The sequence below is a fragment of the Anser brachyrhynchus genome, assembly GCF_964034855.1.
Source record: "Anser brachyrhynchus genome assembly, chromosome: 5".
Taxonomy (NCBI): Eukaryota; Metazoa; Chordata; class Aves; order Anseriformes; family Anatidae; genus Anser; species Anser brachyrhynchus.
Window position 1 is genome coordinate 13,972,565 of NC_137699.1, and position 23,243 is coordinate 13,995,807.

The following is a 23,243-nucleotide window of genomic DNA, read 5'->3' on the forward strand; positions in this document are numbered from 1 at the left end:
CCATTTTTTACATAGTTTCAGTTAAATATAAGGAGATGACCACTCTTTTGAAAAGCTCAATTCTGTGGTGGAACTAGCATCATGAGTTTTAATAGTATTCTTTGAATTTGAATACAGCAACAAAGTGAGAAAGCTCTTTTCCCCTCTTGAAAAATGTGCAGCGTTTTAAAATATTTTGATTCAAGTTTGTTTGTTTTATTTTTTTTTAGTTTGCAGTTTTCTTTTAAACTCTTTCCCTTACTTCAGAACTTTAAAACTTCAGTTGCATAAAGTTACCTGTTCACAATAGCTGTATATCTCTTTCTGTCACTAATTTCTTTCTATATCAAAACAAAATCAGTATTTATTATTTATTAAAATTTCAAAAACAACAGGGATATGTTGTTCATTATTCTGGAAGCTATAAAAGAAAAAAAAAAAAAAACAAAAAAACAGTACTAAGTACTAGAAAAGACAGCTTCCAGACACATGATCAGTATGGGACAGTTGACATACATTAGTTATTACAAGTGGTATTATTTGGATAAAACTTCATGCAGAATATTTATATGGTTCATTGTTCTGTTAAGTATGTCTCAGTTAATCTTACAAACAAGTAGGATCTAACCCCAACTGTTCAGTCAGTTTCGTGATATGAACTATCTATAAATAGAAATCTTTTATCGTAAGAAGGTTTATAAATAACCTATATGTAATAGGCAAAAATATATCAAATGACATTTAAAGGTTTATAAACATTTTAAAAGTTTTTAAGGAAGATTTGAAATAGATTTTTTTAAATCTCAATTTATTTTCATCACTAACTGCTTAAAAGCCTTAAGAAAAAACAAACCCCCCACTAAGACTCAACAATGCAAATTAATGTTCCTAATAATTGTAACTGTACCTACATCCACGTTTTGTTAATTATTTTGTATAGTATTCGATTTGAGAAAGGGCTGTATTCCAGCTGCAGTCAGTTATAAGTAAGGCAATATTATAAACTTCAAAAAGCTTCTTACATAAATTAACTTGAAAAAAAAGTTAAAATAATTTCCTATTAGTAATTTCAAAGTAAAATCTGCTTCAAGATAAGAAGTATTTGTGAATTAAGATCAAATTTACTGACTTTTTTTGTTTGTTTCTCTGTAGAAAAGTCAATAGCAATTTTTTCAAAAGAGGAAAAAAAACCATAAATTTTCTATAGAAATATATTCAGTAAGGATGAGTAATGGTTGCAATATTTTAGTCTTTGAACCATATGAATTAGTATGAACTATATGAATCCACAGGATAGTAATAAACCCCAGACTGACTTCTGTTGATTCTGTTTGCTCTTATCAAAATATTTTCTCTTTATACAAATTTTAAGTTTTAATCTTACCAATACCCCTCTTTGAAGATTATCTCTCCCTATTTAAAACAATGTATGTACTAAACTATAAATTCAAACTGATAAATACAAATATTTTTTCATGTCTGAAAGATCGAATTTATATATTTATTAAAGTAAGTTCTTTCTTGATGCAAAAATTTCTCTCATTTATTTTCTACTGCTAATATAAAAATGTCAATACTTAAGTAACTAAGTTTTAGATTCAGCAGCTTTATCATTTCTGTTCTAATTGCTAAAACATATTTCTGTATTTGTTCTGCAAGGGCAGGGCTTTTTTTGTTTCAGCTCCTGTATATGTTAAATGGAAAATATAAAACATCTAAATTCTACAAACCACTGAAAAACAGTAGACAAATATGACTGAATTCTTTTTATCAATTATCAGCTGATAGCTTAATAATAGCATCCACCTAAAAGCTTTTTTTTTTACAGTATTTGCTACTCCTGTTTATTTATATTTTAAACTAACATTTTTGTTACTTTGATTTTAAAGAAACAGTGAAGTTTTATTTTCAAGCAAAATTCTAAATAGTTAATAAATTATATTTAAAAAGCTGACAAGAAACTCAGCTCCCTTTGAAGCCAAAGGGAATTTTACAGCAGATTTTAGGAGAGCAGGATCAGTCCACAGGAATCAAAAATCCAATTGTTTCCCAACTTTTACCTTATGAATTTGTTAACCATTGGGTATGCTTACGCTTTGGAAGTATGTGATAATTTATATATTTTTTATTCCTATTAGGAAATAAATCCAGCAAAAAGGAAAAAATAGTCAGTTGAGATTTTGGCTAAAGTATACAATATTCCCTCTTCAGCTTTTTTCTCTGTTTATTAAGGTATGAAATACCCCACCCTTGCTCTAAATAGATTTCACAAATACTTATATTTATATCTATATTAGATAACTGAGCTTACTTTGTTTTATATTTAGCTGCATACTGCGTAGTACTTTGGCTATTATGAGCCTAACTTCCCAGAATATAATACAGGAAAATATCTTCCCTGAAACTGATTTTTCAACTGGTTACCACTTAGTATAAATATTTACTTTAAACAAGCTGCCCACTGAAATTATCTGTCTGATGGCTGTAGTCCTATAGTGTTTTTCCTAGATTTTACTATACTTAAATTTTTAATTTCCCGCAAGTCTGAATTCTATATAAGTAAGATGACCTATCTCTTTCATAATCTTTCACAATATATAATATATACAAACAAAGGCTATATAGAGCTACCTCTGCACTTTTTTTCCCCAGACAAATGTAATTTTAGAAAGTAGATTTAAAGGTTGTAGGTATTTTGCCTAAGTTAACTCTAGGGGTCAAATGACATGCATAGAACTTCTCTTAATATCGAAAACATGGCTTTTATGATTCTGTGAAAATAATGGTGATAGGCAGTAGGTTATCAAAGCAGTTTTGAAAGCTTATAGCAGCCTTTTCTGAATGTTCTGGCTACTTCTGGTTCTCCCTCATCTAAAAGAAAAAGCTATTTTCCCAGGTAAATTTGTAAATTTTTGTTACAAATTCAATTATTTTCTTTCCTTTAAAAAATCAAGTATTTTGCAACATTCTGTTTATTTAGTTAAAAATTGAAGCTGCTTGTCCTGGAGATTTTAATTTTTGTAGAACTGATTATAGCAGATTTCAAACGTCTGAGAGAGAAGAAACCCAAGCATAACTACAGCTAAAGACCTTTTTTGGTTACTTGTTTTTTAATTCATTTGAAATACCTAACGTTGTTTTACTACAACTGCATTTTGAAACATGCAGTTGAAAGTTTTAACTGTTACTTTTGATTTACTGCTTTCAAAACTTGGCTGCAAGAGGCAGGTATTACAAGAGACGAGGCTGCAGCATTATCAGTTGGAAGTTCTGCTGGGGCCATATTATGCTAACCTGTGCTCCGAGGAATAATCCTGACTCACATAAATGTTCCTATTGCACTCCTCGAGATTATTTTCATGACTATGCATGAATGTTCACTAGAGGTTGTAGGGTTTAGCCTCTGTATAGCCAGCGCAGCTTCCTTGCTTTTTTCAGTGAGGAGCGGAACGCATCTTTACTTCTGATGTTTACAGAAGCTATTTTACCATGACAAAGTAATTTTGAAAATCATTGTTTAGATTTAGCCCACAGGACTTCTAAACTCCTTCAGTAAGCAGTGCAGTTTAGCCTCGTGTAAAATGACTCTCAGCCCAACAAGGAAGCTCTGGTGCAGAGGAAGACCAGAGTATTCACTCGCCGCCTGTCCCACGAGGTCTGGTGCACACTGTCCCCCGCAGGACCAGGAGCAGCGTCCCTAAGCAAAAGCAGGGCTAAAAGCTCTGGTTCCAATTTACAAACCTGTGGGTGTCAAACAGAGAGGGAAACGGAGATATGCAGAAGGTTACTCGGGATCGGGTCTTCTTTGTGCACGCCTGTGCTAGCACATAGCTGTGAAAAATTGGCGGTTCCAAATATTTTGCTTGTGACCTTGACGCCTCTGCTCTATACACTGTTATGTAGCACCCACCCCGCCAAAAAAAAAAAAAAAAAAAAAAAAGAAAAAAGAAAAGAAGCAGACTGGCAAGAAATACTCCCAACAAATACAAAAAGTATTGAACAGGGAAGGAGAGGTAGAATTGGTGAAAACTCCTTTACTTTCTCAAAAAAAAAAGGAGTTAAATCAGGATAAAGACTGACCAAACCGAACGGAAAAGCTTTCCACTGCTGGTTCTTCAAATAGCTGCCATCAGTGGAAGTCGTTTAGAATGTGCCGGGCAGGGAAGGGTTAACGGGGTTTGTTCTGGAGAGCCCCCGATGGCTCCATCCGAGGTGACAAAGGTATTTATGGGCCCGATCCAAGGAGAGGGCGAGCGCTTTCAGCGGAGCAGGAGCTCGAAACTACACAAGATGCAGGAGAACACACCTTGTGTCGTTCTGCAAAGCTGCTGCCAAAAATAAAGCTTTGATAACTTTTCTGCTCGCAATTACCCTTCTTTAAGCCATGAACTGTCTCACCAAATTAAAGCAGGGCATCTACAAGTCCAATCCAGATAGGTAACAAACTTTTGTTTAAACGAGATGTGAACCGTATTTAAAATGTAATTAATAATTTCCCTGTTTTTAATTTCTAAAAGATAAAAAGATGCATTACTAATCGATAAAAATTAGTGGTATCCAGGTGATTTTTAATATTTCTGTCACTGCAGACAAAGTGATTTTTGAAGTTCTGAGCTCATTAATCATTAATAAATAGAATTATTTAAACTAGGAAAGGTGTTCTTACACGTGGAAGATAACTATTACAGTGGATGAAACCAGCCAGTCACACTGTACAGAGCACCTGCTTTACCAGGTATTATGCCCCGTGGAGTTGCTGATTTTACCCTTTACCGCCCCTTTCATCAGAGCGTTTCCCTACAAAAACTACCCTCCCTTTTAAAAGTCCCCAATTTCAAAGGGTTAACCAAACACCTTAATCCCAGATTCTAGTTTCTAAGCAGCCCATAACTTAACTGGAATCTAATGGTTACGGTTCAGTCTGCGGCCGCTTGCAGGGCTCTATTTCGTGGCTTTCCCACTGACTGCAGGGTCTCAGGTGCCTCACCTTTTCTGGGCTCTTGTGTCCTCACCTGCAAAAGAGCCTATCGTGAAAGCTGCCGGCACAGAGGGTTGGATGGGTAAGAGAGGAGGTAAGAACTACCTTCTAAAAAGCTAAAACTTTCTGCATGGAGCAGCAACTGCCATTTTTACTACACTTTTTTCCACTAAAGTCAACATCCTTTAACGGGTTAGGAAAAAAAACCACACCAACACCTGAAAACCCAATGCATGACTTGTGCAACGTCCTCTTGGGGTCTGATCACATAAGCAAAGATATGCCAAAATCCCCGGAGGTCAGCAAGTGTTTAGTGATTAATACCTAGTGCTGTTAACTGTTTGCTGCAGTTTTATGGCTTTGTGGCATGCATCTTCCAGAAAGGTGACTGCAAAAACTACCCGTGCCCAGCACATGCATTCAACTCCCTCCACAGAAACATAGCCTGTTAAACTGAAGTTACGTGGTACAAGCTACTGACCCACGGTGGAAAACTTCCAGACATTTTAAGAGCCAAGATCTCCATGTCTTCCTTACAAACTAAAGCCAACTACACTGATGTGAACATCTGCAGCTGCAATGGTTTTAGTAGTTTCTCTCATGTATGCCAGCAAGGATTCAGGTACGTCGTGGGTACTTTTATCAAACACTGCCAAAATACCTCTATGAGATAGAGAGTTGGACTTCAATCTAGCTGGTAAAACATCGTGACCACTTAATACTGGAGCACAAAGATCTGTAATAAACATTACAAGAGGCAGCAAAATGTACCTTGATTTTCAGATCTTGGGGGCTGAAATGTGGGTAATGACCTGTTTGAGAAGTTACTTCCTAACTGTGTGAACTAAGCTAGGCAGAAAGAGGCATTGCTCTGTGCAGAGCCAGCATGGCACCTACACAGAGTCCCAGCCCAAACCTGCAGAGTGCCGGCTGTCTGGCAGCACTGTGCAGAAGAATCAGTTTTTCCTGGTTAAAATGAACTAGAGATGTGTGCACAATCTTGTACAGAGTTTGTTTTTTGTGGTGTTTTTTTTTTTTTGACCGTTACTAGTCAGACATCTTTTTCTTACACTTCAGCTCAAGGGATTTTCTTCATACATACTCTTTCCTTCAAAAAAAAGCAAAAAACCTTTTGCATATATGTTACATAATGTATTTTCTCCAGCTTTATGATACTAGGAAAGAGAAGGTTTTTACTAACACATTTATTCATATTATTTACTGTTTAACCTGCATCTTGATATTAGTGTTTAAGGAAATGCTCAGCTGCTAAATTACACATAATCTAGGTGTTTACTTGGAACTGCCAGGTCGCGTGACCTGCACTTTTCCCCCTTCTCACAGTAATTCTGCCACCGCTAACCCCTCTGAGCCCACCCAGAACGCCACTGATTCCACTGGCTGTAGCTCTACCTCCCTTTGCATCTGCTGCTCAAGTGTGTGTGTAGGGGCACCCTGTCATTACAGTCATACGGAGAAGACCTGCTTACCTTTATGCCAGTTCCCACTGATGAAACTGTCTCCCCATCCAGTACCTGGTTTCCTCTCTCATGGCAAAACAGAACCTATCTTTTAAAATGGATTTGACAGGTATTTTAGTATTGCTTTTTTTCAAGAGCAATGTTAAGGTAAATATATGTTTTAAATAACCTCCTTACCTTTGTTATCGATAGCACACTGAACTGCTAAAGAGAGCAATTTCTGCAAGTCCCCCCGCATTTCACAGCTTGTAATACCTGCTTGTGTGCGCGCTTTGCTCGTTCTGAACTCTGCAGCTGGACCGGCCAGCTCAGTCCTCCGCCTCCTCAGCTCCACGCAGCCCAGGGCAGCGAGCTCTGAGTGGCCAGAGCATCTTTGTGGCACTGTTTTTTTAAAAATCAGGTAAGCATTCCAAACTAACTACAAATATAAGAAACGAATCAGTTTTAAGTTGGACAGCCTGATCTATTTTTAAACATTTTGTTGTTATTTATCGTGAACTATTACCCCCTGTTTGTTCTTAAGCAAACGTCCCTCTCAATGACAACTGCATGTGAGAACTACAACGTGATGCGGCCCTATGGATTTTAATGTGCTTACCAGAAATATTACAAACAAAGCTCCTAAGTTCCAAAATTACTTATTTGACAGAGACTAGGTCAAGTGGGCTAAACATGAAAACGCTGTTCATTTGGAAAGAAAATTATGTTTCTTACTACAGGGAGGAGATACATGTTGAGGCTGTCTTACTCTAACTGGGAAAAAGGGGTGCAGTGAGGAAGATATTCCCTCCTCTCTTCTGTCAGCTTTAAGTCTTGAATGACTCCAGTGAAGTGACTGAGGTTACTTGGACTCTCTCTCTGTAAATGAACGTCACTTATCAATACATCTCCTGTATAGTTTAATTGACAGACATGCCTTGTACTATTTAGTTCAAAGTTTCTGTACCTCTGCTGGAGACAAAAATGTATTAATTGGGAACAAAACCCCTCCAAACTGGCTGAAGTTCTTCTGTCCCAGAAAGCAATGAATGGATATATTAATGGTTCACCATGTCCTACCACAGTGAATTGATAGCTATCCCCTTTGCAGCTCTCCAGACAGATACTGGGGAACTTACGGTACATGAGATCTCCTATGTTGATAGCCCTCCTGTTCTGGGCAACCTAGTTCTATAATCCCTTACATTAAGTAATCAAAATCCACAGCCAATTTGCTTGTTTGTTCCTACTGCTCCTCTAAGAAAACTGTTCAAGATCTCTACACCCGTGTTGTGCAAAATCTCTCCCTAATTTCCAGCTTATATTTTAGGGTCACAAATTAGAAGTACAAATTAGGACAAATCAATAAAATCCCCAAAATAAAGCAGGGCCCATCTATCTCGGGACATTATTAATGGGGAACCATGTAAAATTATGTCATGAGGAATGACTGCAGAAATGCCCCTTGCTCCAGCCTGCATTTTCTAGTTTGATGTTTTCCAAGCCATGTTGACGTCATCTATCTGGAGTCCTGCCTAGATCGACGCATGCCGTTTCTACTGTCGTCAGTGAGAATTCCCATCGTGTACCAGGGCCTCTACACAGCCCTTTAGTTTTAATACTGCTAGTATGGTGCAGTCACTATACCCCTGGAAGGATGAGTTCACTCCTTGCCTGATACAAGTTGCAACTCTCTCCTTATTCTGGAGCTTTGATGTTTGGGGATGGGATTCAAGAAGACAAAAACAGAACAAAAACAAACATTTATACTTTGGATAGCATGCTGATTCCACTGCAGAGCTAATCTCACATGACTGAGGAGAAACTCTGGTATTGATCAAATGTGACATGAAATGAAGTACACGGATGCCCCAAAACTACAGGTATCATGGAAACTTCCTCTAAATAATGCTACCTATCACATAGTCAGTAATGTTCTCTTCTCGTGACATTCTTTAGATAAATCCAGCCCTCACAATGGAAATTCCAAGGTATTGGTAAGAACATCAGGATGAAAAAAAAAAAAAAAGAGAAAAACATCCTGGAATGGCCTTACACTATATTGCACATGGAAAAGTAGTTTGGCTCTTTGCAGTGCTGGTAGGAAATGTATATGCCTCTATCCGTTTCAATCACTAGAGAAGTTCATGTATCTCTTGCCATACGCACCAGAATATACAAACCTCTCTGAAATATATCAATGACATCAGCGATTAGGAACAAGTGATACCATTCAGAAATCAGATATGTAATAGCCACTAATCCCATCATAATAATTACAAAATAATGTAATGATGAGCCAGACTAAACAAAATATAAGAACAAAAATGGCAAGGAAAAATGCAATTAGAGTCTTGGGCTTGATCCAACTCCCTTTTGCTTCAGTGGGAATTCTGACAGACTACTACCCCTATGTAATTAGAGATTTAGGCTTAATCCAGCTCCCATTTGCTTCAAGGGAATTGGGATAGGACCCTATGCCCTAATTTTCTGCTGTCTTGCCCCCTGTATACTCAGTTCTGCACAAGCAAAGTGGACCTGTTTCACCACACTGGTACTCTGTTTTGTATTAGGGAACCCTGTTTCAAGACTCAGAAAAGACAGTAAGCGCAAAATGGAGTATTCACACTTGTTTTTACACCTGCGTGTTTACACTTGCTTTTCCTAAATCTGAATGATTTGATGAAGCAATGGAAAATCAGGTCTTTATTTTTATTTTAGGTACTGGAGATTAAAATATTTTTTTTCTGTTACCATAAGAAAAAAAAATCTAGTTCTTTAGCAAACTGTCTGAAATTCTCCCAGGGAGGTCTTCAGGAAGGATGCTTCACTTTACAAATAACTAGACAGAACAACTGATGGATACAGTCATTCGCTTTGGCTCACCAGACAGCTACAAATAGCCTGTAAAACATTTACTAGGGATGCAATTTCCAAACTTGGGATCAGGAATCTAAAAATTTGTATCTCTAAACATGAGGCAAAATTTCAAAAAACTACGAAAACCAGTCTTTTCCATATTCTCCTAAAAAAACAAAGGTCACTTCCCTCATAATTTTATAATTCTGATTTTTTTTGGTGGATGTAAGGAAATAGACTCACTTTTGTGCAAGAATATGGACGTTATTGACTTGATAAATTAAGATTTCTTTAACATTAGCAATTATTGCTGAATCTGATACTGTCATAAGCTCTCGGTGGTTAACGTTCTGTAGACAGAGAATATGTTATATGTCTGCAAACCTGCACAAACACACCTCCCTTGCACATGCATTACTGCACAGAGACACACGAGCTCTCCAGATCAGGCAAAAACAGATTAACCATGTCTACACGAATGCATGATGCACATGTATATTATGGATGAATATAGGTCTTGACTAGTACATGTAGTATGAACTCAAGTATGTGAATCCTTTAATTACAGCACTGATAGCTACAGCTAAATGGGTATACTTATGCCTTATGCAGACTTGGAAGAACCTTTAAAGCAGATTGTACATACGTCCACACAGACACACACAAAAATACATCCAAAAATACATGATCAACTATTTGACAGAAACACATGCAAATATTAAAAAAAAAAGCTAAACATACATGCACAGGCACACACACAAAGAACACATGCATGGTATCACTCAGACAGCACAAACACTATGTAGACATTTGCATCCTGTGTACACATTCTCATATTACTGTCTGTCTGTCCCCCAAAGCCCAGAATCTTATTTGAGCTTGAATCATCTTTTTTTTTCCTTTTTTTTTTTTCTTGCATCGAGAGACTGCGTACACATAATGTTTCATAGACACCAATTAAATGCAGGCACACTTTAGTGTGTACATACCACCACTTACATACATTCCAGAGAGAAGACCCTATTTTTCAGGAAAAAAACAGCTATTTTTCCCCATCAAGTATGCCTCTATCTCTTTATGAGCTGCTTGTGTCCTTCAGCAGTAAGTGGGACAAGAGAAGCAAAAATATCAGCTACCAAAGAATAACTGTTTAGATTACATTTATAAAGATCTTCTCCCACTTTACTTCTTCAAGCTTTATTCCAAAGAAGTATGGCTTTCCACCTGCACCCTTGTCATGAATGATTTGACTTGAAAATCAAAGCATGGAGGAGCAAAAATAATGAATCCATTGGTTAGTAAACACAAGTTAAAGCTAAAGGAACTATTTGGATCCTTTTCCTGTTCTTACTGACATGGTGCCATAGATACATTTATCCCAGTCCAGGGAAAAATGAAAAATCTTTCCTAATGTTCTACATTAGGCTAATCCAAAAACATACCTTAGGGGAAATGAGGAAAAGCGAGAAATAGAGTGGGGATGCTTGGGCAGTGCAAGGGTTTTCTGTGGAAGACAGCGGTTGCTGTTTGGTTCCACATACTCCTTGTCATTTTATTTCATCATCCTTTTTAACTTGTTATCATTGACATTTCTCTGGTAGAGCTCCTCTGAAAGGACTTGCAGAAGGAATCTGTCTTGTGGCGGAATCTGCAGAAAAAGACAGTGCCTGAATAACAAAATTAACTGAGAGTTGGTTTAATTGTTTTGAGAATAGAGGCATCCTGGGAGTCAGGGTGGCGATGGGGAGAATGTAAGGAGAAGAAAAAGCAAAGGAAACACCTTAGTGAAGCTAAAGTAAATTATCTAGAAAGCAAAAATTACGGTGAAGATGAAGGTTAATGGTGCCTCTTTTTCTCAAACTAGTAGGAAGGTCAAAGTAGGCGTCAACATATTTTTCTCCCTGTGTCACTGGAACATTTAGTGAAGGTCTTCTATGAAAAGACTTCTGCAATAGAAGACTCTGGTTCCACTTGAGCAATTATGAGCACTGCTGTCCTTGTAACTACTAGCCAACTCTACAGCTGCTCAGGGACGACCACATACGGTCCCACTGTGGTAACATTGTACAGTCACACAATAACTGGCTGCCACTACCCCAAAAGCAGTCTGAAGAGAGAGCCCTTGCCAGAAAAACAGCTTGAAAGGTGTAATTACAGCACTCAGTTTTGACTTAAGTAATAACTCATGGCTCACCATGCATTATTGGTAAAGCTATATCATGCAACTCTTTGACGGTTTCTCATTTGTTAATGGGGAAAGACAAGCATTAATTTTTTTTTTCTTCATTTACATGGGATGACTCCTCAATTAACGTCAGTAAAATGTGTGAGGATCTCCAAGCTGGCATCACTACACAGGTGATGAGGAACCAGGCAGTAGGTACTGTAGCATTTTGAAAATAAATGCACATACCCTGTCTAGCACAGTTTATACTAGACAGTCTGTGTATGGCCTGGTAACTTTAGCTTTAAGTCAATATCATGAGTCAACATAGACATACACTTTCCTCTCAGATGTGTAAGGCAAGTTTCTTCCAGCTCCCATCAGTTACTGAAACCTGCTGTTTAAAGGAAATTATTTGTGAAAACAAAGAAGTTTTAGGGATGCCAATGATAAATCATCACTTTAATTGTACTTATGCGCATACAAATATATATATATATACACATACGTAAATAAAAACTTGATGGGTCATATTGACTGTTAAGGAACAATGTTTTTGTTTTTGGTTTTCTTTTTATTATGGCTTTTAAATATTAGTCTTTTCCAGCAGGATGCACTTGTGAGATGTACTGTCTGATATGCCCTTGGCCAGAATTATCCTTACACACATTGTGCAGTTCACACAACATTATGCAGTGTGCTATAAGCTGATTATTTTCTTGGCTGCAGCCCACCCTCTAAGCCTGGGCATTTCAGTGTGGAAGGAATTCCTGTACACATGTCATTTGTAAAGCGCCGTGAGATCCTTTGGGTTGAATATGCACTGTTGGCTGTGCACAAAAGGAGTAATAAATAATAGATGTACTATATTTTTTGTAGCATTAGATTGGTGAAAAAGTGCTAGTCTCAGGGATGGACTTTAGGCTTCCTGATACGTAAAGTATTTGCAAGCGTGTGTGTGAATATGGTAGTACCTGTTACAACTCTTCCATAGCACAGATTTTGTTTGAACTCCCCCACAAAATTTCCAGATAAAACGATAAATAAGATGTATGGTGGAATGGGCTGTAAAGCCTAATTCTCTCAGTGCGTGGTTTGAGGAGTCTTTGAGATCACCTAGAGAAAATGGAGAGAAATTTGTTGTAGGATGTTGTTTTCGGTAAGGGTTCAACACAATCCTGCTGAATCACTGAGGAAGCACAGAGCTTTTCAGTTTTGGCCATGGCACTTAAAAAGCAGACTTGAACTAAGCAAGTCAAGGAATCACATTTCTGTTAAAACTGAAATCCTTCTAAGGTCCCTAAATTGTAGTTATGTATTTTTGATGCTTCTTGAAGATATGTACATGCTCTAATTTCAATCTTATTATCTTAGCAGTTAGGAAATTTGCATCAACATCTTCCTGTCTGGGTAATTTAATTCCCCTTTTTAAAATAAATTCAAATTAGCAACAATAAAAGAAAATACAAAAACACCGTTGAACTCAAGTAGTTACCATAAACAACCCTCCAAACCAATCAGACATTGTGCAAAGTTATTGTTTTCCTGAGGAAAGAAATCCTGAGAAAGAGGACCAGACCCTGTTCTCACAAAAATCTATACTGTAATTCCCATTTACTGAAAAAAGAATGGGGGCCAGAACACGAGAGACACTTGATAACAAGGCTAGGTGTACTAATGCACGCAATGCAGAGAGAATGGCTGGGACAAAAGGTTGGATATTTCAGGCCGGCTACATCAACGTTACCAGAGTTGCTGGGAATGCTTAATTCAGTCTCATCACTGAGTGCTTAAAAAAAGAAGTTGAATCATTATATGCTTAAAGGCACATGGCTGCCTCAAAATACAGATTCCTTTGCAATTTCGGTAATCAAGTAATAATTTTTGTTACTCTTTTCAGTCTCATTGACTTCAGGGTCATCATCTGCTTTCTGCATTGCAGTACAGGTCACCAATCTACAACGAACAAGATTCATTTTCTAGTACCTGTTAGTTTTCATTTTTTAATTACTGTGTACTAGAAAAGCCCTGTTTTGTTTTTGGATAGTAAATCATTCAGGGGAAAGCTGAAATCCAAAAAGATAAACAAAAGCATTGCATATTTTAGGAAAAAGTTTAAGGAAATATCTCTATTCAGCTTCAGTTCTTTTATTTCTAAACAATATCTAAATCTAGAAATAAAATCACACATTTCCCCCTTTTAACTATTATTTCTGTGGTAAGACAGAAGCAACTGACAGACAAATAAATTAATTATTTGTGAGGTACCTATTGCAGAATGTGTTTTTTGCGGGATTTTCATTTAAATAGCCTTGAATGCGAAGGGTTTGCAAAATTCTCCATACTTTTTAACTGTATAAAACATAAAAAACAAAATCTGTTAACATCATAAATAGCTTTTGGAATATTTTGATAGATTGGCAGATGATACAAACTCATTTTAATGCTGATGTACCTGAAAATCTTAATGGAAGTGTATTGGTTTGACTATGGCACAGTAGTCATTGCATTCTTGAGAACAAAAAGAAATTTTAGTAAAGGATGAAATGATTTAAGTGATAAAGTGCTTTAGAAACTGGATTTTAATTGGAAAACTGTTAAAAATAAACAATCATGTCAACAAACTGTATTAAAAAAAAAGAAAGAAATGAAGGGCTACATGTCTGTATGTGATGGGATTTGTTGTCTGGTCACTGTTGAGCTAGGGCTGAAGTCATACAAGTAACCTTGAGAAAAAGGAAACTGGAAGTAGCTCTGCCAGCTAAGCCACCAATCCGAAATCAGTGTGGGCACATATGGACCACAAGATGTGAGCACTATCGAAATACCCTGCATGAAATCAATCTGTCAGTCTCAATTCATTTTCCACACCCATGTCCCAAAAATATACCCTTAAACATGACCTTCCCTGTTCGGAGTTTCAGCCACGAGATACAAGAAAGAAAGAGCCACAGAAAGTCAACTTATATTCAACCTGTAAAGCATGTCTGAGAGCAGCAGCATGGGAGAACCAATATTCCTGACGGCCCATGAGAAGGCTACGATACAGGTATGGGCCTTCGTCAAGGTGACACAGATTACAGGGCCTCGCTATAAACTGTTCTGACCTTACGTGGTCAGCATGTGTTTAAATCATGATTGCTTACGACTCCTTTTTCAGATACTGACTATGACCCCTAATGGACATTCATAATGGCCTTTAGAAGCGAACCTTGGTTTCAAGTTAAGTGAATTTTGTTTCAGCCCTTTTTGAGCCCATCCAAATATAAGAATTTGAAATTTCGTTTAAGAAAACAGGTTGGCTGCAAATTTCTGATTGAGACAAAACCACCCCGTAGGTATTTTTTTAAACTGTGTCACAATTCTGGGGTTATGTTTCTGCTGCCTGGGGAGCTGGCGGGGTCTGTACATCTAGACAGACCTCTTCTGATAAGGAATATCAGAAGTTCAGGAAGTTAAGTGTTTGTAAGTGGAGTCATGTGTCTCGTGTTGTTAACTGACAAGATATTTCCTGTAGTGCATTTAGGAGATTCACCTTTTTTTTTTTTTCAGAATGTCAATGAGCAGACATATTTTTCACAAATTATTGAATGAGTAATTACCAACATATTTCTGCCTATGAGATTGCTCACAAGCTATTCACTGAAACGACTGCTTTGTGTATTTTAGGAATTCACCATTCATAGATTAGTATTTATAACGGAGTTGTTGGTCACCCAAGTCACCTGACATCATATTTTTACCCTTGGTTGGGAAATTTACAGCCCATCAAAGGCTTCCATAAGAGCTGCACACAGCTTTCAAGTTCAGGCATTCATATGGATGCATAAATGCATCATTACATGTGACACTTTTTCTACAGAATATCACTCTAATGAATGTTTGTGGAAAGTGAAGGAATTGCCTCTCAATTACCATCCAAACAAATAGTTATACTCAAACAAAAGTTCACAGTTTTTTCAACAGTCATCAATCTTTATGTACTAACCCCCAGTGACAGAATACATTTCCAGATTTTACAGATGAATAGAACATTTGTTAAAACCACTCTAAAATTCTTAGTTTAGAAAGTAATAATTCCAGTGCCGTGTATATATGACTCCTTCTATCCGCAGAAGTCCCATATACACATCACAGGACGAGAAACAGCCTCGGAATATTCCTTAATGCCATCTGAGTTTGGTTCCCCATACACTCTCTCCTGAAGGGCTGATTTGTTTGCAAATCCTAAAGCACTGCAAACTCGGTGCCCTGTCTTCTGACCTACCCACAGGTTTCCCACTGACGTAAGGATAGGGTAGCATCCCCACTAGTGGAAGATCCTAAGTAAAAGTAGAGTGCAGCTTTCTAACTAGTTTCCAAACAACAAAGCCAGTTTGCCTCCCTAGCTCACTGAAATAAGCAGACTGGCTCCAAAGAGTAGAGGAAGCAGCATTTGACCCAGAGGATCTCCCTCCCAAATATCAGTCTAACAGGATGCCCCAGAACAGCAAAAAATATCAAAGCCATTTTATTTACTTATCCAACACAGCTCTGGGCACAGGTACACCAGTTTGAAAATGTAAGCACAATCCCAGCAGACTACCATGAATCTACATGGTGCTGTATCATCGATAATATGCCCCAAGACACGTGATAATCTGATTAAAACTTTTTCTTTCAACTTATATTTTTACCTGTAGATTTGTAAAATGTTATTAACAAGAACTTTACATTCTTCTCAGTTAACCAAATAACCAGCAAAAAAAGAAAACACTTCTCCCTGGCTAACGCTTCCTAGACCACTGCAGACAGTCTGATTCAGTGCACAGAAGCCATATGAACATGCCTGGCCAAATTCAAACAGGGCTTACATCAGGCTACAGAGGACACGTTAGAAAGAAGATGCACCTCGGAAGATTATACTGACACAAAGTAATCATGATTTTCTTCTGCTAATGAGCAGAATCTGAATGAAAGAATCTGAACGCCCAACTCAATAAAAACCTGTTGACCAAGCACATCCTTTCTGTACGATGGGGTTTCTATCATACACGGTAGCAAGTTATGAACTACAAAAAATACCTGAGAAGATATTAAGTGATTTATTAACTGCCTTCAATACCTTGGGGCTTGAGCAAAGGTTTATATAATAGATGATGTCCTTTGCACTGGCATTACAGTTGCTGGCAACAGTGGCACAGGGTCTATGGTGAATGTGGCACAGGAATAAAACCAGAAATGCCTTTCTGTCCTTAACGGTCATTCTCCCAGTACACATCCTCACTCTCCTACTACATTACGAAAGAAGCTGACATTTATTAATTAAATCAAATAATATTTATAGAATCCCTTTCCCGATCCTTGGGGAGACAGAAATTCAAACACAATCAAATACAATCACAACAGCAAACTATTAAACAGCTGAAAATAGTAAGCCATTCCAGCATTAATCAGAATAAAATCTCAGGTTTAAGAGAGAAGACAAAGGGATTGGAAAAGAGTGGGAATCACAGCCCTTGCGAAAAGGCTCGACCTTTCCATCTTGCTGCTGTGACAAAGGCTCGGTCACCTGCAAGCCCACTGGTTACACCTGCTCTAATAAATTAACCGATGCCAGGGACACTACCACTGGCACCTGGTTTTCAGTTTCTGGAAGCTCCCTGGCACGGAGGAGGCAGGGGCCAAGGAGCACTCTCCCAAATGACTCCCAAGTGTGGGCCGGGAGCTACCAGGAGCCAGGGACTGCTCTCCAAAGACATCCTGCATATGGCTGTCCTGTCTTGGAGTACAAGAGAGCTTAACAGCATGTATGCTGGCTACTTTGTGCCAGTTGACCTCAATACTAGAGGATGGTCCAGGATGTCTTCAATTTACTAGCATGGACACAGCCAGTGTTGTGAGCCTTCAAGATACATGGTGCCAGCTCTGAGATATCTCTCAGTGAGCTGCCAGATCCCTTTTCGTTAAGGATTTTAAAGCTATGTGCCCAGGATTTGAAAGACATGCAGGGAGATAGGCATACACTCTGTGGCAACTTTAATCTCCTAGATGGCTCTTGAAAATAACTGCATTCTAGTGGTTCCTTTCTCTGCCCGTGCGATAACATCAACCAGAACATCAGCACAGCTTCCAGACTCCAAATGTTTCACGGCTCGGCACCAGGAACAGCCCAAGACACATGTATACAACCAGTAAAGACAGCAGTATGGCTCAAAGGAAGCTGGGAGACGGGTGGTGAAAGGTTTTCCTTGCTCTTGGTGGTGGCCAGAAGTACTCCAAGTGTTGGAGTTTCCTACCATTACTCTAGCAGACTTCCCACTCCCCAAACCCTTGCTGCTGAGAAGAGCCTGCATTCGTGGAAGGCCCAACACAATGGAGGCGGTTTGGGCCGCTGCTGAGTGATCTCAGGTGCACTCTCTGCAGCAGTGACAAACCCAGGAAGAGAAGCAGAAATGCAAGTAGGATCTTGCAAGATGGGTAAAGGTGTGGAAAATAAGCAGCACGGAACAAGCCAACCCTGGCCACGGGGACATGAAGCCCTGGCCAAGTAGGTGCACAATTCCTGAGCTTCCGAAACAGTCATAAGAAAAGCGAGACATTGGATGTACTCGTACATGGTAACTGTACGTCCAAATAGCTGTGCCCATTTCAAGGCACCTTAATTGAACATTTACATTAGATAGACAGAGGGATGTGTATTATGTTTTATCGCTAATTAAGTAGTTTTACATATTCATACCCAGATGAACTCCTGCCCCTTATGGTCTGTATTTTGTAATTGTATTTGCTAGAAGAAGAAGGTGGAAAAGAGTGCAATAATTCATACTGAAAGGGCAAACAAAGCTCTGCAAGTAACCATGTTGGTCAAAAGAGCATAAATTTGTGCTCCTGTACTTGGGCCCAAAGAAACAAGGGTTATCCATGAACAGCTACAGAAAGTACGGCTTTCATGTCGCCTATGGAGAGAAATTAATTATTGTTTTTTGCAGCTCCCTGCCACTGTTTTCACTAACCTCACCTTCCTCTGTCAGTCACCACCCCTGCAAGAAGTTCCAGCACCCAGCAGTATATAAAAGCCAGGTTAGCCATGTCTGGAGACACGGGGCCTCTGGTTTCTGCCTGATCTCCTGCCCAGGGACAGTTCTGCTGCCCACACCACCCTCTCGAGGGGGTCTGCAGAGGACGTGGTCTGCGGGGAGTACGGAGGGTTTGCCAGGCGGTGGCACTTGGAGCAGCTGCTCAGACTGACAGCAGAGACTGCTTCTCCATCTGCCACCAAGGCACCAGCCTGGAAGGTTGGCGGCCATCACCTTGCCCACAGGGGGATTGTGCCTCACATCCACAAAGGCAGGACGGCGTAAGCGCCTCCGTATTATAAAGGTTTGGCCATCACGCACTGCATAAATTCATGATAAAGCAAAGATGCTAGCGGTTGAGTTAGTCCTGCCCAGGCCAGAGGTTTCCTTAGCATTTAACTGCTGATGACCCTGCTCTGGGCTGTTACATGACCAGTGCCAGCCCACTGAAATCCACCTGAGGACATCCCTCGCTCCTGAGGTGTTCGGGCTTCTTCCAAAGTGGGCATGACTCTGCAGCGGGTCAGAGAGATCACAGGATTATGGGGGATGTTCTCAGCCGTAAGCGGGGGACTGGGAAGGAAATCTGCAAGCCAAAGCACCAAGTATGACCACTGAATCGAGAAGAGAAGGACTAGGGAAAGAGCTAAGGCCTGACAAAGATGGTGACCAGGCAAACTCCACAGCGACCACCGCTGTCATGCAGAGCAGAGCCTAGCACACAGTATGTATGATTTCCATTACCTAGAATCCCAGAACACATCTGATCTAATGAACAAAAAGCCCGTGCTAGCAGATTTTTTTTAAAAAAGGAGCTGCAAAGGAAAAACAATGAGCTCATGCCTTCTGACCTTGCTTGTTTTTAGCCTGGTTTCCTATGGCAACAAGGCTTGTGATCATGCTGTGTGTGTGCATGTGTATGTGTGCGTATGTGTGCGTGCAAGAGAACGACAGAAAGTGACTGCCAGGGTGTCCAGTGACTTGAATGCATTGCCAGTTCGTAGTCAGACCTGACACTAGGATACAGGTTGCAATGGTAATTCAGTTCCCGTAAGTTTTGTGGAAGCAGGGGGCCACCAAGACTATAAAGACCTCCAAGTTTCTCAGGGTGGAGGGAAGGAGAACCCAGAGACAAAGTTATGAATGTCCAACTGCAGGAGCAGCATCCCTCAAAACTTGCAGCAGAACACAAAACAACGCTAGGAAAGCACCTTAGTGAGTTCTGGCACCAAGGGATGTTCCTTTCCCTCTTCTGCCTGGTGAGAGTTAACAGGGGCATCCCCATTGCTGGTCTTCAGGAAGCTGACCCTGATTGATGGTATGGAGACAAGAACTTTTAAATCAGATTATTATTTTTTTAAAGACATTTCTATCGGTCAATAGCCACATAAATAAAACGTTTCACAAAACAAATGAGAATCAGGGATTTCACAGGCACGTTCTTCAGCAAAGGGCCAAGAAACATCATAGGCAACATAGCTGGGTCCTCTAAAACAAGCTGAAAAAACTAAGTGTTGACACCGCTGAGATCTGCCAGGACATGGTTAAATTCTGGTCGGTGTGGTTTGGGAAGACCCACCAAAACCTTTCTAACTTTCTCCGTACGTAGCCTTCCAACACAGCAGGCTGCTTTCCTTCCTCTTCTGAGTCATTTTAAAGAACAGAGGGGGAGCAAATGACTCTTCCAGACAGGAACCTTCAGAACCTACTGGCAACTGGCCATTCAGACGTGATCACCAAGCTATACTTGTAAAAGAACTGAACAAATCAGAACAAGTGAACATACACCTGTCTCCGTAATTGAGTAACCAGCTGCCTGGGATTTGTCTACCCCAAACTGTGTTTGCCTGTGGGTGCCTCCATTTTGCTGAAACGTGTCTCATGTAAATGCTACATACCATTTGGAAATCAGATGTTTGTCCAGGGCTATTCTGAAAAGCTGGCGGAGCCTGGAGGAGGACCTGGAAGTCCAGTTTCTTAAAATGCTCTACCTTAATCACAGGAGCTAGCAATTCATTTGGGCTACTCCTATTTGCAGGAGAGAGGAGCAAAGCCATTACGAAGTACTTTGAAGAAGGAACGATGGTGAGTATTTGCTGCCACTCCTTTTAGCTGAGATAGGTGCCTGTAGAATGAAGTTCTACATACGAGCAAATTCCCTCTTCCTTGTAAGAGCCAAAATTTCCACGTATCATTGCTATGAACAGTTAAAGAACTATCACGTCAGACTCCACAAAAACAGCTCTCACTGACTGGTGAAATCGTATTTCTATACATTAGAAGATCAGTTCGGGATCCCCTGATCTCCAAGTCACTCCAGATTCATCTGAAAATAGTCTTTTTGTTTTGGTTCCAAGTCAGATGTGAAATGTTAAAATCTTTCCTCTCAATGTCAGCCGACAATATATGAATATATATGAGAGCAGAATTTGACCCTCACAGTTTTCCCTAATTTCTGCTACTGTACAAACAATACTTTTTAAAAACTTAATTGCCATTTCCCAGGTAGATGTATTTGTCACACTTGTAAACATGGCTTCTGAAACACTGATTTTTATGGCCTTCTTATTTACCATTGGCTATGTCCTCAGGCCCCTTTTCTCTCATTGCACAAGCTTCTGACTACGTTAGAAATATTCTCCAAGTTGTCAAATAGTCTCTTTGTGCACCTATGTCCTTCTGCTTTTATACCACACCCCTCTTCTCTAAAACTCGTCCTAGTCCCATTAAATTCAGTAGGAACAGGATTGAGAACCAGGCATGTAGCTGTTCTTAGCCAGTTTCTAATTTGAGGCTGCAGTTTGGAAGGGATGAGGTGAAGGGAAAATAAAAACTAACCCCCACAAAACCCTTAATAAAAAATAGTGACTAGAACAACTTGTATATATATAAAATAAAAAGCTGATAATCTAATAACATCTTGAACAAACCTTTTGACCTCCAACACTTTTAGACAGATTCCTGCTTTTACAGATTTCTCAACCTACTATCATTGAATCAGATGATTTCTAGATGTTAGAATGTTAGCTGTAAGTTTATCTAAATCAGGCCCAAAGGTTTTTATAATCAGTGCTTAGATTTGATTAAGATATCAGATATTTGAGTTAATTTGGTATCATAAGATAAAGTTAAGCAAACAGCTTAATTTATGTATTATGTGTCCTGAACAATCTGGCCAATTTCATGAAATATAGTGTTATATTTCTTGATGATTCTGGCAAGCATATGTAATTAAAAATAAAACTTAGTATCTGTAGCTCTTCCCTTTCTCCTCCTTTATCCAAATATCTGCAGGTCCCAAGCCTGCAGACACGTACTTGTTTAAGGAGCCCTGCTGGCTTAGACTACTCACAAAATAAGACTTACTCATACGTATAGAAGTGTTTATAGCCTCAAACCTGAATCCCCATGCTCGCAAGAAAGACTATCCCAAACAGGTGACTCCTCAAAATAAAAAAAAAAAAAAGTTTAGTATAAAGCATTAAGTATTTTGAAATATAAATGTAAAGTTACAGAGGGGAAGTCCTTATCTGAAAGACAAGATATTTCTAAAGAAAATATTAGCCATATCCATAGAAATAGTGGATTAGAATCATACAGCAATGAAAACCTGCTTCATAAACTGCCCAGAAAGAAAAATCAAGAAAAATATCAAGTAAAAAGTGATCTCTGGGATGGTCAACAACAAGTTACAAGTAAATAAATTGTTAATCAGTACTTTAATTGGAGGAAAAAAAAATCTCCATCCTTTGTTCTCAACAGCAAAGATTTTTTTATATTTCTAATGTCAAAATTAAAATAAAAGAAGGAAAATATGACTGTTACTATGGAGTAAATATGAAAAGAGGATTAACATTTATTTTTAATATTCATATTTATTTAATAACTTTCATATTAACAGATGACAGAGTGATAAAATGGCAGTATGCTGCTCTGACAATTTTTTTTTCTGATCCAAGCTTGTTTAACATTTAGCTTCCACTACTACCCCAATGGAATTATTTTTCCTTCCTACTTTAGGTTACATTCATGTGAAAAATTCATCCTAAACCTGCTTTGTTGGTTCTAAATTTGCAGGAGACTTTTGCTTACATATGACTGAGCCAAAACATGCTTTCTTTAGGCATTTGAATTGCCCTTATGAAGCTAGTGGGCTAGATCCTGCTTACGTGCAATAGAACTAGATTCATGGGACAGAGCAATATGGGTTTGACTGTTACCTAAACATGCGATTACTTCTTGTTTTATTAGCTGTGGCAATCGTTAAGTGCTTTATATCAATAACCCCCTGACTAGCTATATCAAGGAAAGCAGAGTAAAGTTTTAATTTTTTGTTTCTTTTCTGCTTCACTGTAAATTTGGATTTTTTTTTTCCAAGCAATGCAAGGCAATAATACTCATGGCTAATTTCTAGTGCTAATTTCTCCTCTGGCCACTAAGTAAATACTTTTCATTAATCAGAAACAAGAGTATGGCAAATTAGGTATGGAAAGTGAGGTGCATTTGCATTTACACACACGGGCTTGGAATCTGTACCACGCCTGACAGACAGATTTATCTTTTCTTTTTTTTCCCCTCCCCAGAAACATTCTCTTACTCACATAACGGACCCTTGACTAAGCGTATATAAAGTTAAAGTTTCATTAAGGCATACTTTTAGTAGGCAGATGTATTTCTTAAGCAAGTGTTTTAAACCATCCTCCAGGTCTCCATTACAATGCTGCCTAACTTAAGAACAAATAAAA

The 23,243-nt window shown here is 38.8% G+C and overlaps 1 protein-coding gene and 1 long non-coding RNA gene across 3 annotated transcripts in view; both read right to left on the reverse strand.

Annotated features, from left to right (window-relative positions):
* Nucleotides 1-23,243, reverse strand: part of LOC308196092 (uncharacterized protein) — a 98,314-nt gene that overhangs the window by 24,348 nt on the left and 50,723 nt on the right. The window lies entirely within an intron of this gene.
* On the reverse strand, nt 186-8,862 carry LOC308196104. The gene is made up of 2 exons (XR_013952091.1): nt 4,876-8,862; nt 186-4,304 (listed from the first exon to the last, which is right to left on the reverse strand). It is a non-coding gene; the product is annotated as an uncharacterized lncRNA (long non-coding RNA).